At 42.3% G+C, this 15,228-nt stretch overlaps 1 protein-coding gene across 6 annotated transcripts in view; it reads right to left on the reverse strand.

The window, feature by feature from the left end:
• LOC308487842 (TLC domain-containing protein 4-like) overlaps positions 1 to 15,228 on the reverse strand; it is a 95,210-nt gene that overhangs the window by 52,175 nt on the left and 27,807 nt on the right. The window contains exon 1 of one of the 6 annotated variants that reach the window (XM_081026612.1): positions 13,851 to 14,055. The exons of 1 other annotated variant lie outside the window; for it this stretch is intronic. The gene's annotated coding sequence lies outside the window, so the exon portion shown is untranslated. Of the gene's footprint in view, positions 1 to 11,705; positions 11,883 to 12,989; positions 14,056 to 15,228 lie in introns of those variants that run through there. 4 more of the 6 variants (XM_081026616.1, XM_081026611.1, XM_081026613.1 and 1 more) reach the window with 4 other exon arrangements.

Genomic DNA, 15,228 nt, shown 5'->3' on the forward strand with positions numbered 1-15,228 from the left:
TGCTTCCTTCTGTAATCAGCTTAAATCCTAGAGGCCATCATTTCAACAACACTCTCAGTACTAACACCCTACCTTCCCTTTTCCACTGCCAAAAGCTGGCAAAACACCAACCCCGGATATGCCCAACTATTTACTCCACAACGAGCCCTGAACAATCAGAGCACTGTTGGAAAAAGTCATGGACCAGAAGAGGGAGTTTGGCGAGTGTGAAATTACAGAGGGATCACACAGCCCTCAACACTGCCCTGTATTCTACATCCTTGCAGAGTCCAACCAGTCCTTTCACGCTCTACGACTAATTTTCCAAATTGTCCCTAACTTTTTGAACCTCCAACCATCCACCCCCATTCTCCACAGAACCCCACTTCACAAAAAAGTAGAAGCCAACACATGAAAATTCTCAGTATCTCACTGTCAACCACAGATGACCTGCACCTTCAAGCATCTGCTGTCCCACTCAGACAACCTCTCACCCATCATTTTTGGCTCCTTTAGGAATTTTTTGCTCCCCATTATCCCTTATTGTCTCCTGACCTAGATTTTCTATTTGCTTTTAACCAGGCTTAAGTTCCCAGTAAAAACAAAAATCAAGAGAGCCACCACGTCTTCTTCAAGAGTATAGTGTGCTCTCTTTGTCCTCTCTCCCTCTGTCTCTCTCTCCCTCTCCTGCCCACCCTCTTTAAGGAAAAAGTTCCTATGGTTTATCCATACCATCATCATTTCTCAGCTCTCTCCTCCTTCAGCGCACTGCATTGTTGTCCCCACCCTCATCACTGCCCTGAAGTAGCTACTGCTAAAGTCAGCGACAACCTGTACGCATGGTCTTCATGTTTCCTCACCTCTCGCAACATGGGCACTACTGACCTTTTCTCCTTGGAGCACCTTCTTCCTCATGCCTCCGTGACACCATACTGCTTCCTCTGCCCGCCACTAAATGACAGAATTCCCTAAGGCTTGGTCCCAGACCCTCTTCTCTTACTTGTTCCCTGTGTGATTTCACCTATACCTGTGGCTTCAGTTACCACCTATATGCAGAACCATCTCAAGTTTAAACCGCCATCCCAGATCTCCCCTCTGAGCTCCTGACCTGTACAGCCAACTGCCTACTTGTCAGTACTACCCAGCATTTCAAAGGCATCTCAAACCAAACTCATGGCCTGACCCCTAAACTTGGACTTTGCTTGCGGCACTCCAGCTAATGACTTCTTTCTGTCCCTTAAAGATGCCATGTTCCCTCCATCTACAAGGCCTTTGCATAGCCTGTTCCCCCACTCTTACCCCTGTCTCTCCACATCTCATGCTTCTTCAGCTCTAGGTCAATTCTCACTTACTCAGGGAAGCCTATGCTCTGAGCTCCATCAACAGGTCAATTCCCCCCTTATGAGTGCTCATAGTATTGTGTCCCCCTCCTTTACAGCTGAAATTTAACTGGATGTCTCCTCTAGCCTTTGGGTGCTAAGCACACAATGGAGTATACAGATATAGTACTATAAAGTTGTACACCTGAAATTTATATAATGTTATTAACGAATGTTACCCCAATATATTTAATTTTAAAATAAAATAAAAACCAAAAGCATTTTTAAATTTAAAAAAATAATAAATGGATAACTCCTTCCCCCAGTGAAACATGAGCCCCACGAGGATAGAGAGATTTCCCTTTCTCCATGTGTCCCACATGTAACACAGTGCCTGCATACAGTATATGCTCATTAAAAGTCTATTGAACAAAATAGTGACAGTAATAGACATTCATATTCTTACATGTGCTTTCCATTCAACTCATCAGTTACGGGTCCCTCATCTTACCAGTATAATCCGAATATTGGAATAAAGAATTTTCTAGATTGAAAACCCTAGTATTACAGCATTGTGGATGAAAAGGGGGTTCTGTGAAAAATAACCTGACAGGATAATCTGACCATAGATTCCTAACTGGCAGGTCATGGTGGGCAGTCACACTCCAGGGATGTAACTTTTTAGTAAAGGTTTATCTTTGCCGTAAGCAAGCCCTGTCCATTGTTTCTGTGCATACAGGTTAACACTTAACCACCCTCTAGGGGCCACATAATCTTGTTAACTATTTTATAATCTAATTCCTACCTGGCTTTCTCCCACCTCCATGTAATCTTCCTTACTTTCCCTCCTTAATTCCAAATGTATAAAAGAAAACTGCAAAACTGTCATTCACCAGAGCATTTGAGAGCTTGCTTCCTGGCAATTGTCATCAGTTTGACTCAAATAAAATCTTATAAAAGTTCTTTAGAGGCTTCAACATTCCTATGTTAACAGCATGAAAACATACTGACTTCAAGAAAATTCTTACCTCTAAATGCCCCAAGGCAAAGAGCATCAATATTATACATGGACTAGTATTGACTACGATGTCTTAGTCTGTTTGCACTGCTGTAACAAAATATCACAGATTGGGTGGCTTAACGTCATCAGAAATCTATTGCCCACAGTTCTGGAGCCTGGAAGTCTGAGGTCAGGGTACCAGAATAGGTGGGTGAGGGCCCTCTTCCACGTGGCAGAAGGGGCTGGGGAGCTCTGTAGAATCTCTTTTACAAAAGCACTAACCCCATTAGTGAGAGCTCCACCCTCAAGATCTAATTACCTCCCAAAGGCCCCACTAACTAATGCCACCACGTTTTGGGGGTCAGGATTTCAACATATGAATTTGGGGGATAGGGGCAGACTCAAACATCCAGACCATAGCAACATATTTGATTTGACTATCCCAAACTCTTACAACACATAGTATGCATTTCAAAGTTTTCATGAGTATATGTAATTGTAATCTGCTCTGTATTTTCATACTCTTACCAAGTACAGAAGTACTTATTGATTGATTTATCTACGTCAGCAGCCCAAACACATTTAACAAGTCTCTACTTGCAAACTGTGAATCATTTGTAAGTAAACATATGACTGTAGAAGATATTTACCAAACCAAACAAACAAAAACCCTATCAAAAAAGAAGCATATCTGCCCCCCCCCACACACACACACACCCATTCTGAGTTTTGTCTGCATTTCCATATGGGTGGTACATTGCAATTATCTGTCTAAATACTCTTACATGTCAATAATTAACCAGAGACATTGAAACACCTTAATAAAGATTTACAATCACACTCCCTACGTTTGACATTTCATTCATATGAAAATTGTTAAGCCTCTAATGAAATGCATTCAACGCTCTCAGCTAACTGCAATTACAGTTTTTGTTTTTCACTGCTGTTTTTTTTTTTTAATTCTGCATTGAGAGCTATAGTTTTTTTAAAGTTAGGAAAATTATATGCAGAAAACACCACCTCTTTTTCTTTTCTGAGTATCAAGGTCAAGAAACATTAGCCTTAGTGTGAAAGTCTATAGGAAGCCAGCTGCATAAAAGTCAGCCTAACTTCTAAAAATCTTCCACGACTCACAGTACTGCTCTTTAAGTGGGACAATGGGAAGAAAACGAAGACTAAACCAGGAAAGGCTAAGGAACCCTGATTAAGTTACATTCCCTTTCTTAAATAGATGATATTATTTAAGATTTCACAAGGAATTGCTCGTAACTATAGAAAAGATACCTCTATGGTTCCTCCCTGGCAGTTAAGAGACACTAAACTTCAAATAAGGGTATCCTTCATATTTTTCCCATTCCTTCAACCTTTTCTCTCCAAGAGCAGAATTCAAGCTAAAGAGAAACTGTTGGATTCTGCCAGTTACAGACCCTGGCAACTGACACTTCCCAGAAACAATATTTTTGGATTATAAATTATATAAATTATATAAAATTTATTATATAAATTATATAAAAATTTAGATGTTTTAGTAATAAAGTATAAAACACTTGGGGCTGGGTGAAAAAGGTGAAGGGATTAAGAAATACAAACTGGTAGTTACAAAATAGTCACAAGGATGTAAAGTACAGCATAGAGAATATAGTCAATAATGTTGCAACAACTATATATAGTGCCAGGTGCGTACTAATCGGGTGATCACTGCATAAATTACATAAATGTCTCACCACTATGCTGTACAGCTGAAGCTAATATAAAATAATATTGAATGTCAACTATAACTTAAAAAAAGAATTTAAAAAAAAAGAATAAAATATTTAAAGTTGAATGTTCATACAGTTCTAATTGGTCTTTGTTTTTCCCAGAATTCAATATAATAGTTACAATCACAGGATGTCAGGCCATGAAGGAGGCTAAACTGTTCCCCAACCTGGCTCTGTACCAGTCACCCACCCCCAGCAGGAAGTATCCACCCTCAGGGACGGTAGGGTGGCCCGTTCTTGCTGTCACAACTCGGAGAACTATTTTGAAAGTTAATTCATATTGCTGCAGATCTCTTTAATCCAAGATTTCCCAAGATCTTTCATATTCCTATCTGACACAATACTTTCCCCCCAAACACAATACTTTCTCAGTATATATTCTGCTTATTCCTGTCAGTGAAGAAGATTCCGTAGTCTTCCTTTCTATAGTTTGTTTTCTGGGGGGAAATAGTTTTCTTGATATTTTCACATAACCAAGAATCCCCACCAGAAGATTCTGACATAGCAAGGGTCGGGGTTATTCCATCTCCTGAAACTTCCCTGAGAATTCCTGCTCTTTCAAGAAATAATTTCTCCCCTGGTTATCAGGGGGTCCTTCTTGTCTCCAAATAGTCACACTTGATCAGTAATCCCTTCCATTATAGGTATTTTTAATTAGAATTTTAACAAGATTTTTATTTTTATTTTCCTAGTCCAGATTTATTTAGTTTTTACATGTTCTAGCTATTATCTTAAAATTTAATTTAATTTAATATAGTTAATCTATGTCATGTCAACTTTGTCTGTCTTATTTGAAATGTTTTATTTCATTTTACACTGACTATCTGACTTTGGATTTGTTTTTATAATGCCTGACAAGAAGTGTGGCTACAAGGGAACTGACAGTGGAAAAAGGCCTCCTTCCCCAACTTCCCCTACTGCTCTGCTGCTTCCCAACTCCCAACCCACTAAAAAATTCTCCCCTTAGGAAATTCTGGAGTTCACTCTGTACGGAATTCAGGCTCAGAGTACAGATGGCATATTTTATTTACTTGATAAATGTTGCTTCCTAGCATCTCGCCCTACTTAAACTGTTATAAAGAAGTCTTTGTTTTTGAAACCCATGAGTCCCAGTGACAGCCACTGGATTTTGGATAAACCAGAATGTCTCCAGCCAGGAGACAAGAGTCATTGGAAGGTCACACAAATACAGAACCTGACACAGTACAAAATAAGGGGTTGGAAGCTTAGACAATTTGAAGGCCCATCTTTAAGAAAATCAACATTTCAATGCAACACCCTCTCTGAACTCAGAAGGGGTCTCTGTGAGTGAGGGGCCCTGATGCAGAAGCAGGGACTGGGTGGTGCCACCTCGCCTGGGGGATCAGGAGGAGAAATGAGATTCTGCCCAACTTCTGATGAATTAGTTTCCATAGCCCTGCTCTTCCCTTGCTGAAGGGATCACAGAAAGAGCCTTTTGGCTTGGGACATCTCTTGGCTTTCTGCCAACACTGTGAAATCAAGGAAAAGCTAGACAGAGAAAGATTGAAAAATATGTTTTGTTTTTTTAAAGGAATCAGTGGGACACCTGCCAAGCAACCTAGGAAGTCAGAACCTACAGAGACAAAGAGGTCCTTCTTGTCTCCAAATAGTCAATCTGATTACCGCTGAGAAAGGGCCTACAATGCAGGCAAGTGGTTGAGGCAGGCCTTTGCTGGCCTGCCTTCATTTCTCTCGTTTGCCTGCTCCCCACAGGAAACGAGAGTACTTAATAGGTTATAGGGGCTAAATAACAACTGAGTAAATCTCTCCCTCCTGTTAAGTTCTTAAGACAAATTCCATTCAGGTAGCGAGAGACTAGAATCAAATCCTAGTCCCAGTATTTACGAAGTGGCATTGGGCAAGAAGAACATGACCTCTCTATGGTCTCATGACCTCAAGGTCTATGAAATGGGGATAAAAAGGCCTACGGTACAAGATGGTTTTGTGGCTTAAATGAGATGAGTTAAACGCACCTAGCACAGTAGCTACTGTGATAAATCATTTAATGGCCATAATTTTTTTTGCAATAGGACACTGCCACTCCTGTCATCCAGAGGTGAAGTCCATGTCTCTGCCCCCCAGGAATGTGGGTTGGCCTTGCCACCTGCTGATAAATAGAATACACCAGAAGAGAGGCTACACAGTTCTGAGGCTAGGAAAAGGAGTTAAGGAAGGCCTCAAAAGACCTTGTAGCATCTGCCTTTCATTCTCCTTTAGTGTTGCCTTGAGACTGTCATGTAAAGAAACTGTCTCATCTACTGAAGGATAAGAAGCCATATGGAGAACTGAGGCTGCCCAGCTGACACACTCAATCCCAACTGAGGCAACACTCAATCCCAACTACTGTGTTTCCCCGAAAATAAGACCTAGCCGGACCATCAGCTGCACCAAAAGAAGCATTAGAGCTGATGGTCTGGCTAGATCTTATTTTCGGGGAAATAGGGTACCAGCCACATTGGCAAGCCATCTTGCATCTTTCAGCCCAGTTGACCCTCCAGCTGAATGCAGCCACATGAGTGAGCCTATAACCAAATGAATAACTGCCTAGCCACCCACAGAATCATAAGAATTAATAAATCATGGTTTTAAGCCACTAGATTTTGGCACAGTTTGTTATTCAGCAATAGATCAAAACACCACTCAATAAAGGATAGTGCTTATGATTACTACCTTCCCTTTCCTAAGCAAGAAATGTTATACCTACCTCTCTGATGGCAAGTCATAGAGGGATAGGACAGTCTGTATCTAGAGCAACGTGATCACCTCTCTCCTTTTAACCTTTGACCTAGAACCCCTGAAGCTTATCTGCACCTATGATCTGACGGGGGAATTTGGTGGCTTAAATGAGAAGACAGCAAGGAGTTTTAAATTTTTCTAGGTGGCCCTTAGCTTTATACCTAAGGGACACTTAAAACTCTACCCAAGGTATCTTGAAAGTGGTTTCCCTTCTGATCTCCTCCCATAAGGCTGCCATTGCCTCAAATTGATTCTAATTGCACTATTTTCCAATAAACATGGTACTTGTCTACCTGATTCAGTATCTGGTTTGACTCAATTAGGTAAACAAAAAATCTAAACACACTGACATACATGTTTCCTTGAACCATTTCACAGGCTAGTGAAGTGATGTGTAAATCATATCAGATATGGCTTTGGGTGGTCTCAAGTTTAACATTTACTATAAACTTCATGTTTCAACTCATGGTAAATCCTATAAAAGTACCTAAGCTTAACCCATAGACTTGGTAATAAAGAACTGTCCGGGGCATTGTTCCCAAGGCAAGACTTAAATGGATGTGGTCATAGAAGCTCAGATTCAGCGGCTCATGGGAGTCGAACGTTTTCCCAGATTTATGAAATTGGGTCAAGCAACCCCAGCCAATAGACCCCTAAGTCCTGGTAACACTCTCACATTCTACAACCTATTAACAATTTTAAGCTTGGAAAGACTTCTTGGAATGGTAGCTCTGACCCTTTCTAACTTGTGGAGTTAATTGATCCATGTGAACAAGTACCATCCTTTCTGCATAGACCAAGTGCAGAGTTTTGTTCTTTTTTTTTTTTTTTTTAAGGAAAATACTTTGTTCAGTCATTATTATAGTTCTAATACATTAATGCCTTCTACACAGCCTCACTTCTTGGTTTGTTAGTTGCAAGGCTAGTATCCTTGGGCAAATATCCCATTAAAAATCTACTTACAAAAATCCCATTAAAATGATATATTCTGTATTACCTAGGGGGAAGAAAGTGTCCAAAACCAGTATCAGATCGCTCTTTACATTGGTCATGTAACCCTTTAGGTCCTCATAAAGCTATTTCTGATTTAAACACATGAACTTACACCTCAGCCTAATCTGAGCAGTGCCAAGGCATAACACCCCTAGCCAGTAACAAGGAACATAATGTGAAATGGTTCAGAAAGCAAAGGCACTAGAATTACTGTACTTTACTAGGAGTGTCATTGAGAATGCTGGCCATTGTAAATGCAGTGTTTTCTTGATGAAAATCCAAAGGAGAAATTTCTCCCCACTCCTAGAATCAGGACTAGATGGGTTTCTCCAATTTGGTTTCTCTTCTGGACATCTTGAAGCATGTGATGGATTGTTGGCCTCTTCTCTTTGGCTGCTAGAAATCTTATCACCAGCACTTCCAGGAAGAAGATAACAGTACTTCAGAGTACACTAACCAAACTCACTCCTACCTCCATCTTATTTTCCTTTGATGGAGGAAAATAAGAGTATATTTTTTCTACCCTAAATTTACTTTACTTGTCACACTGTATGCATCTTTGTAAGCCATTCCAAATTGGTTTTGGAACAAAGTAGAATATAAATAAAACTAAAGATAGTATTGTCAGCGTGTATGCTTCATCCCCCTACTCTAGACAGGAACCTCTTTATAACAACAGCTGCACATTACCACACTTTGAAATTCCTACTGTCTAGTGCTGTTTTTACTACTGAGTGAATATTTGGGGAATTAAATGATAGAATATGCAAATCTTGATAGCACTATGTTACCTGAATTTTAAAATAAGCAGTCTACTATGTTATCTTTTATCTTCAAAATAAATTCCCATACATGTGAAGGGATGCATGTACATGGGTGTTTACTACAGCTTTATTAGAAGAAACCCGAAGGTCCAATGATAAGCAAATGGTTAAATATATCCATACAGCTACACCATCACAGGTTATACAGACATTTAAATGAACAAGCCGATACAGAAGAATGCCCATCACATACTGTGGAGTGAAAAAAACACAGTAGGCTGTGAAATCATAAATTTTTCATAAATACATAACTGGACACATATTGGCATTTGTAGAGAAAAAGATCGGAAGGGCTATACCCCCCAAACTGGTAACTGATTGTGTTTGGGAGTGATACTGAAGAAGATGGGAGTTGAGGGAAGAGTATTGGTTGTTTGTAATGTTATTTATAGAGAGCAAGTTTCATTTTTGTAATTTAAAAATTAAAAAACACTGAAGAAAACATTTAGAGACTTGAGGCTATAAAGCATTCTCAAGTCCTCAAAAAATGGCCAATGCCTTAAGAGTTTGGTTCAGAGATACTAAGCTAGGATATACTCTGAGCAGTTTTGCCTTCCCTTCAGACAACTCAGCCTCCCATCCTACAACCTTTATCTTGCCATGATTCTTCCACAAAGCATGTAAGAAACTGATCTGCTACATAACGCTCCTGCAGGTTTTTAAAATATGAAAAGGCCAAGAATCTTTCTCAACTGGAGCACAGCTGTAGTCTTTATAAGTCTTTAAAATAGCATATAACAAATTATAAAGCATTTCAATTCATAATTGTCTCACTATTTTTATGTTTTAGAGCAAAATAGTTTACTGAGCAAGACTAGTTTAGGAAATTATGTCCCTAAAATGTAACACTTTGTAAATGGTTTTTTAAATTTTTCATCAAATGAAAATTCCTTCTTCCACCTATTCCACAAATAAATACCAAATAGAGAGAAGTTTTCTATGCCTCAAAATGTACTGTTTAAAAGTTTTTAAGGCCTATTTGGAGAAAGCTAATTAAATTGACAAGATCGTTTCTCCATGTCCCCAAAATTTAAAAGTTAAGTCAAAACAAATGTATGAACCCATCAATGTACAGTTATTTCTAGGGTGGACACAGCAAGATGCAGTGGACACTAATACAGCACAGGCTGAGATCCAAACATGGGCTCCTTAGGAATAAGCAGGCATACACCATAAGTCCAGGGCTCAAGATAACATCAGAGAAAACAGAGGTGAAAGTAGCAGATAGAGATCAGAGAGTTGAGGAGAGTAAAGTTAAACCCTGAAAACATCAGCTAAGGTAAGAAAATCAGACAAGGAAGGGATGGGTCAATGGGAGAATCCAACTAGGTCAGCATGTGGATGATAAAAGCAAGCAGTAACCAAGCAACTGGGTGAACTCTGATACCTGTGTACATTTTCCTCCAGGCTTTGTTGTTCTTGCCCACGGGTGAGTGTGCTAGGTGTAGGAGTCAGATATTAATTGTTATAAAAAGGAAACTAAAGGCCTGCAGATAAACTCTAGCCTCGATTAACTCCAGTGCACAAATACTAGAATTCACTCAAAGATGCTGAGTGCTGCCTCACCTATTTCTCCAAGAAGCTTTTTTGGCAATCTCAAAATCTATGAGTGATGATTCCAGTTTGATTGTAGCTCTTGAAATAGATGTCTAAGTAAGCCTTGACAATCCAATCCTTATATAAAATGTAATGAGAATACTATGCTTTTCCAGTTCCCTGTGAGGCAAGCAACCAACTTCCTAACAAGTATGATCAGCAAATGGGCTTTGGAAACAACACATTCCACCCTTTTCTTCTGCACAAACTTCTCAAAGCTGGACGGGAAGCTATGAGCCACCCCCCACCAACCCACTCTGCACCAGGAGCCCCTTTGCTCCCAATCCGGCTGATAAAAGTAGATGTGGCCTACATCCATCAGCCAATTTGTCCTGGGTCTCAATATAAAAATGCATTTTGTCCTGTGATGTAATCCAAAAATGTCTGAAACACTGCTTTAGACAAGCTTTATCCACCTTCTACTCAGACCACCCCATCGCTGTTGGTCCCACTGCTCAGCGACTCCTTTCCTCATGTTGGCTCAAGCTCTGAACAGATTTCCAGCTGCCTTATTCATCAACCGTTTTCACAAACCTAAGCCTTTTACAGTGATTACAAGCTTCTTCTCATGAGTCCACAGGACTGCCTTCTCCTTGAATAGACCAATGTTCTAAGCAAAAAAAAAAAAAGAAAAAAAATCCTTTGCTATTCCTGTCTTCTTTTAAGGTCTGGGAATTGCTTGTAGCACATCCAACTGTCTCACTATGAATAACAAAACTCAGAGCCGTAGGATTCCATTTCTTTGTGAACTACCTTTCATCTCCAACAAGAAAAAACACCACCAAAGTCACTCTGAAATGCCTCAGATTCTCTTACACAAGATTTTCTTGCTTTTACGATGTAACGCATTCTCAGGGATAACACATTCAGTGTCTGGTACCCATACCAGGTGAACACAGCTCATCCCTAATGCTGACCTAAAGTCTGTTTCCCATCATGTTTCCCTCCACCTCATCCTGGTATACTCCTCCTCTCACAAGGCAAATGGAAAGAGGGAAAGCACAACACGGTGAGGGTATGAGTGTAGAGGAATCCTTTCCTCCGCAGAGGACAAGGGTACAAGCTGTCCAGCACAACTCCGCCCCAGTCCTGCCTGCCCTTTTTCAGTTGCCCGCAATTCTCACCCAATTAATTCACTATCTTCCTCTACAGGGAAAAAGAAATAGTTCTCTGTATCTTCTTATGGACTTTTCTCAGCCATCTTCATCTATAAATATAGGACAATAATTTGAGAAAAAGGGTGTGGGGACACACCAGCATCTGAAGGATTCTTAGGAAGTAAACTGCTCAGTTCCACCTCCCCTACATAGAATGCCAGCTTTGAGGGAGGGACATAAATGCTGGATCTCTTTTCCGAGTCCTCCATCCCCTCCCAAGTCACCACTTTCGCCTCCCCACTCCTATGCTGGGAACTCTTAATCAGTCTAGCACCGAGTTAGATTTCTGATAGCTACTTGCTCCCAAGGCCTCCGTTTACCTTGATAATCAAATCTCTCCAATAGAGATTCTAGAAAACGAAGGAAAAAGTAGGCCACCTCTCACAGCCATACTCCAGGGTCCATTCAGAAGATCCCATTTCTTTGAAGTTTGCTATAAAGTTTCAGCCCCTTGATACTGCCATTCCTAGGTACTCCAAGTACATGCTTTTAACTGCAGAGTCACTATTCTTTCCAACATGGTAAAGAAGGCTTAGAGTGAAAGGAATAGGAATAGCTCACAGCGCAAATAATTCTGACTGGCTGAGCAGCTGGGTATGAGACATCCAGCTCTAGACAGATAAAACTCATACAAGATCACACAGTAAAGATTCGAACTCTGGAGGGAGGTAATGTGGCCGAAGAAGTTGCAGGGATAGGGAAAAAGAAGCACCCTCAAAATAGAGTATCCTATGGATCATTTGATGGCGCAGGAAGGAGGGGCAAATACACTAAAATCTGGGATTCCTCCTGCCATTGTTTCCAATCTTCTAGCTGACAGGGATACACTTTTCTCATTTAGTTTCACCCATAGAATTTAAGGAAAAGACAAACAAGGGGAATACATTCTCTAGTTGACATATAGCACAGATGAAAGAGAAATGGTATTCTCCACGGTTATTACCTTAACTGACTACACAAAGAGGACGCTGCAGCCTGATCTATATTATGTGCTCACACAGCAGTATCTCTTAAAACACACACAATCCAAGATCCATTCTTCTCAACTCAATTTATGACTGAGTAAAATTTTACTAAAATGGAAGCTTTTTTTTCCTACTGCACACATCAACTCCTAACATCCACACAAACTTTTCCATCTTGTCCCCAACTGCTATCAGATTAATTTAAACACAGTTAAAGATCACTTTTGGAGAACAATTTTATAATTTCACATAAAAGTGTGCACCACATTAACACTCAGATGTGCACAACTAAGAAAACACTGGCCAGTAACAGCTACCCTTTCATGAACTTAGATAAAAACTCAAAGTTTTCATCGAGTTTGTCCTACCTTCTTGGGGCTGTACGAAAAGGCTAGCATTATGGATCCCATTTCATGGCCAGGTAAACCGAGGCGCTTAGTTTAATCAACTTGCCCGGTGTGACAATGGTAGAGCTGGAAACAGAAACCTAATGTGTCAGCCTCGGACTCTGCGCCCAGTCCCTTTGCACTAGACTCTTTAGTGCGCGGTGGCTAAAAATGAGACCCACTTGAGCACTGCCACGGTGAATAAAAGCTTCCTGTTTTATTTAGTAGGTAGAGATAGAGGAGGGAGACTTACCCACTTGATGCACCTGACTGTGTACTGGCTTCTACCAAGAAGGCTTTCCCTGATGCCCAAAGCACCCGTCCGTTTGAGCTGAGACCCAGGAGGCACTCCAGGCAACCCGGGAACCGCGAGTGGGACTCACGGAGGCGTCCGGGCAGGCGGGGGCTGCGGGCCAGGACCCCACCTGAGCAGGAGGCGGGCCAGAAGATGCTGAGCCGCCGCACGCACCTGCCGGAGCCGCCGCACGCACCTGCGGGCGCCGCCGCAGCCCCACGCTCTTGGAACGCCCCCGGCCTCTAGAGCCCTGGCCGCACTAGGCCCGGGCGGAGACCCGCGGGGCCAAATGTACTCGCCCTCTTCCCAAAGCCCTGAAAACGGCGTCACTTGTGCCGCGTCCCGGGGCGACTAGCGTGCGCACGGCGGCTGCGTGCGGTCGAGTTCCAGGAGTCCGGTCCTCCGGCCAGGCCCAAGGGCTGGCGCCGGCCAGAGCCCGCCCGCGAGATGCTCGGCGGAGCCGGAGAGACGTCCCGGGGATGCAGCTGCCGCCGCGCCCGGACTGCGGGCTCGGGTTACCGCAGCGCGGCTCCTTAAAGGGGCCGCGGCGGACCCCGCTCCCGCTCCGGCTCGGCGCGGCTTCGAGCCCCTGCCAGAGTGGGCGGGGCCCCGAGGCCCGCGGCCCGCGCTGGGCCGATTTTGGGGGGCTGGAACCTGGGTCCCGGGAAGGACTCAGAAACGAGAGCCGCCGTGGCGGGCCGTGGAGATCCTAGAAAAGCACCCTCACCCGGGAAAGAGCGGACGGTGCCTGGCTGTACAAAGCGAGTAACAGCCCGCAAGTGGGGACCGGCCTGAGTCTGTTTCCACAGCGGTCAGTACCTGGACTCGCCACGTCACCAGAATTCCTTTCAGGTTATGAGTTTACATGCTGCCTTAAATTTCCAAATCCTGCCCAAAAGAAGCGTATGGTTTCATCATCAGAAAGGAGAGGACGGCGCAATTACTGATTTTTCCGGACACGTCTGACTTGGCCAAAGGCCGTCCCGCCGCGTTCTTGCTTGGGGCTGCATGTGCCTTCTACAGCGGATAGGGGGCGTGTGCGCAAGCGGCACGTTCTCCGAGCAGCCTCCTCAGAGGGCCTGAAAACACCGTGGAGAACGCACCAGCACTGGGTCTACACTTGGAGCCCCTCTGCTGTCAGGGTGGGGAAGTAGGATTTGAATTTGTGGTGCTAGCTCTGAAGTTCAAGTTGCCCAGAGCATAAAGTTTCCCATTAAATAGTAGCTCTTCTGACGGGCTAAATATACGCTCAAAAACGTCCAAGTGTTCTGGATCAACAAGATAAAGTTGTTTTTTAATAAAACAAAATAATGAAGAGGTATAGTTAGGCTGTCATAATTTACAAAAAGTGATTACAAGTCCTTTTTTGGAAAGAGGTAAATTCTAGGTAATTATTTAGTAAACACCACTATTAACGTAGGACAGTTATTTGTAAGAAATGTCTATCAATAAAGCTAATATATCTTACCTAATACATACCCAGGGTACCAAAAAATGTATACAAGTGGACACTTTGGTCAATGTTGCTCAAACAGTAGTTCGCCGTAATCAGAAGTGTCTGGACACTGATGGTAACCACTTTGAGCACCTCTTGTAATTGAAGAAGTCAAATGTGACTTGTATTCATCTTTCATTATTGGTATATATTGAGTATTACCATTTTAATAGTTTTTCCCTTTCTTAAAATGTGTATACATTTTTTTGGCACCCTCTGTGTATTACTCATACATGCACACATACACACTTTAGCTAATTGAACCTCACTGGGCTCAATTTCTTCATCTGTAAAATGGGGATAATAATGCATAGTTACCTCTGAAGACCCCAGTCTTGGCAAGTGGATTTCAGCCTGACTTAGAAAAGACAAAACCCTATAGTCAAGCAAGAAGGAAAATCTTGCAGCCCCCCCCTAAAAGTGCATGCTCCCCTTTTTCTCCCCAAGACTCTAAGGACACACCAGGGCACAGGTGTCCTTTGACCACAACGTGCACAGTCCTTGACAAGTTTGGTTTGCCCCATACCTGCCTTATGCACTTATGTAGCTACTTCATAACTCTCCGTGGGCAGGGCAGTTGTATATGCACAACTGTAGGGTCAGCCCTGCAAGTACAGATTGCACATATCACCTCAGGAACACGCATCAAGACTACCTCCTCCACACTTGCACCTATGCTTATCTCCAGGGGCTGGCATTTGC

This window comes from Rhinolophus hipposideros (assembly GCF_964194185.1).
Source record: "Rhinolophus hipposideros genome assembly, chromosome: 19".
Taxonomy (NCBI): domain Eukaryota; kingdom Metazoa; phylum Chordata; class Mammalia; order Chiroptera; family Rhinolophidae; genus Rhinolophus; species Rhinolophus hipposideros.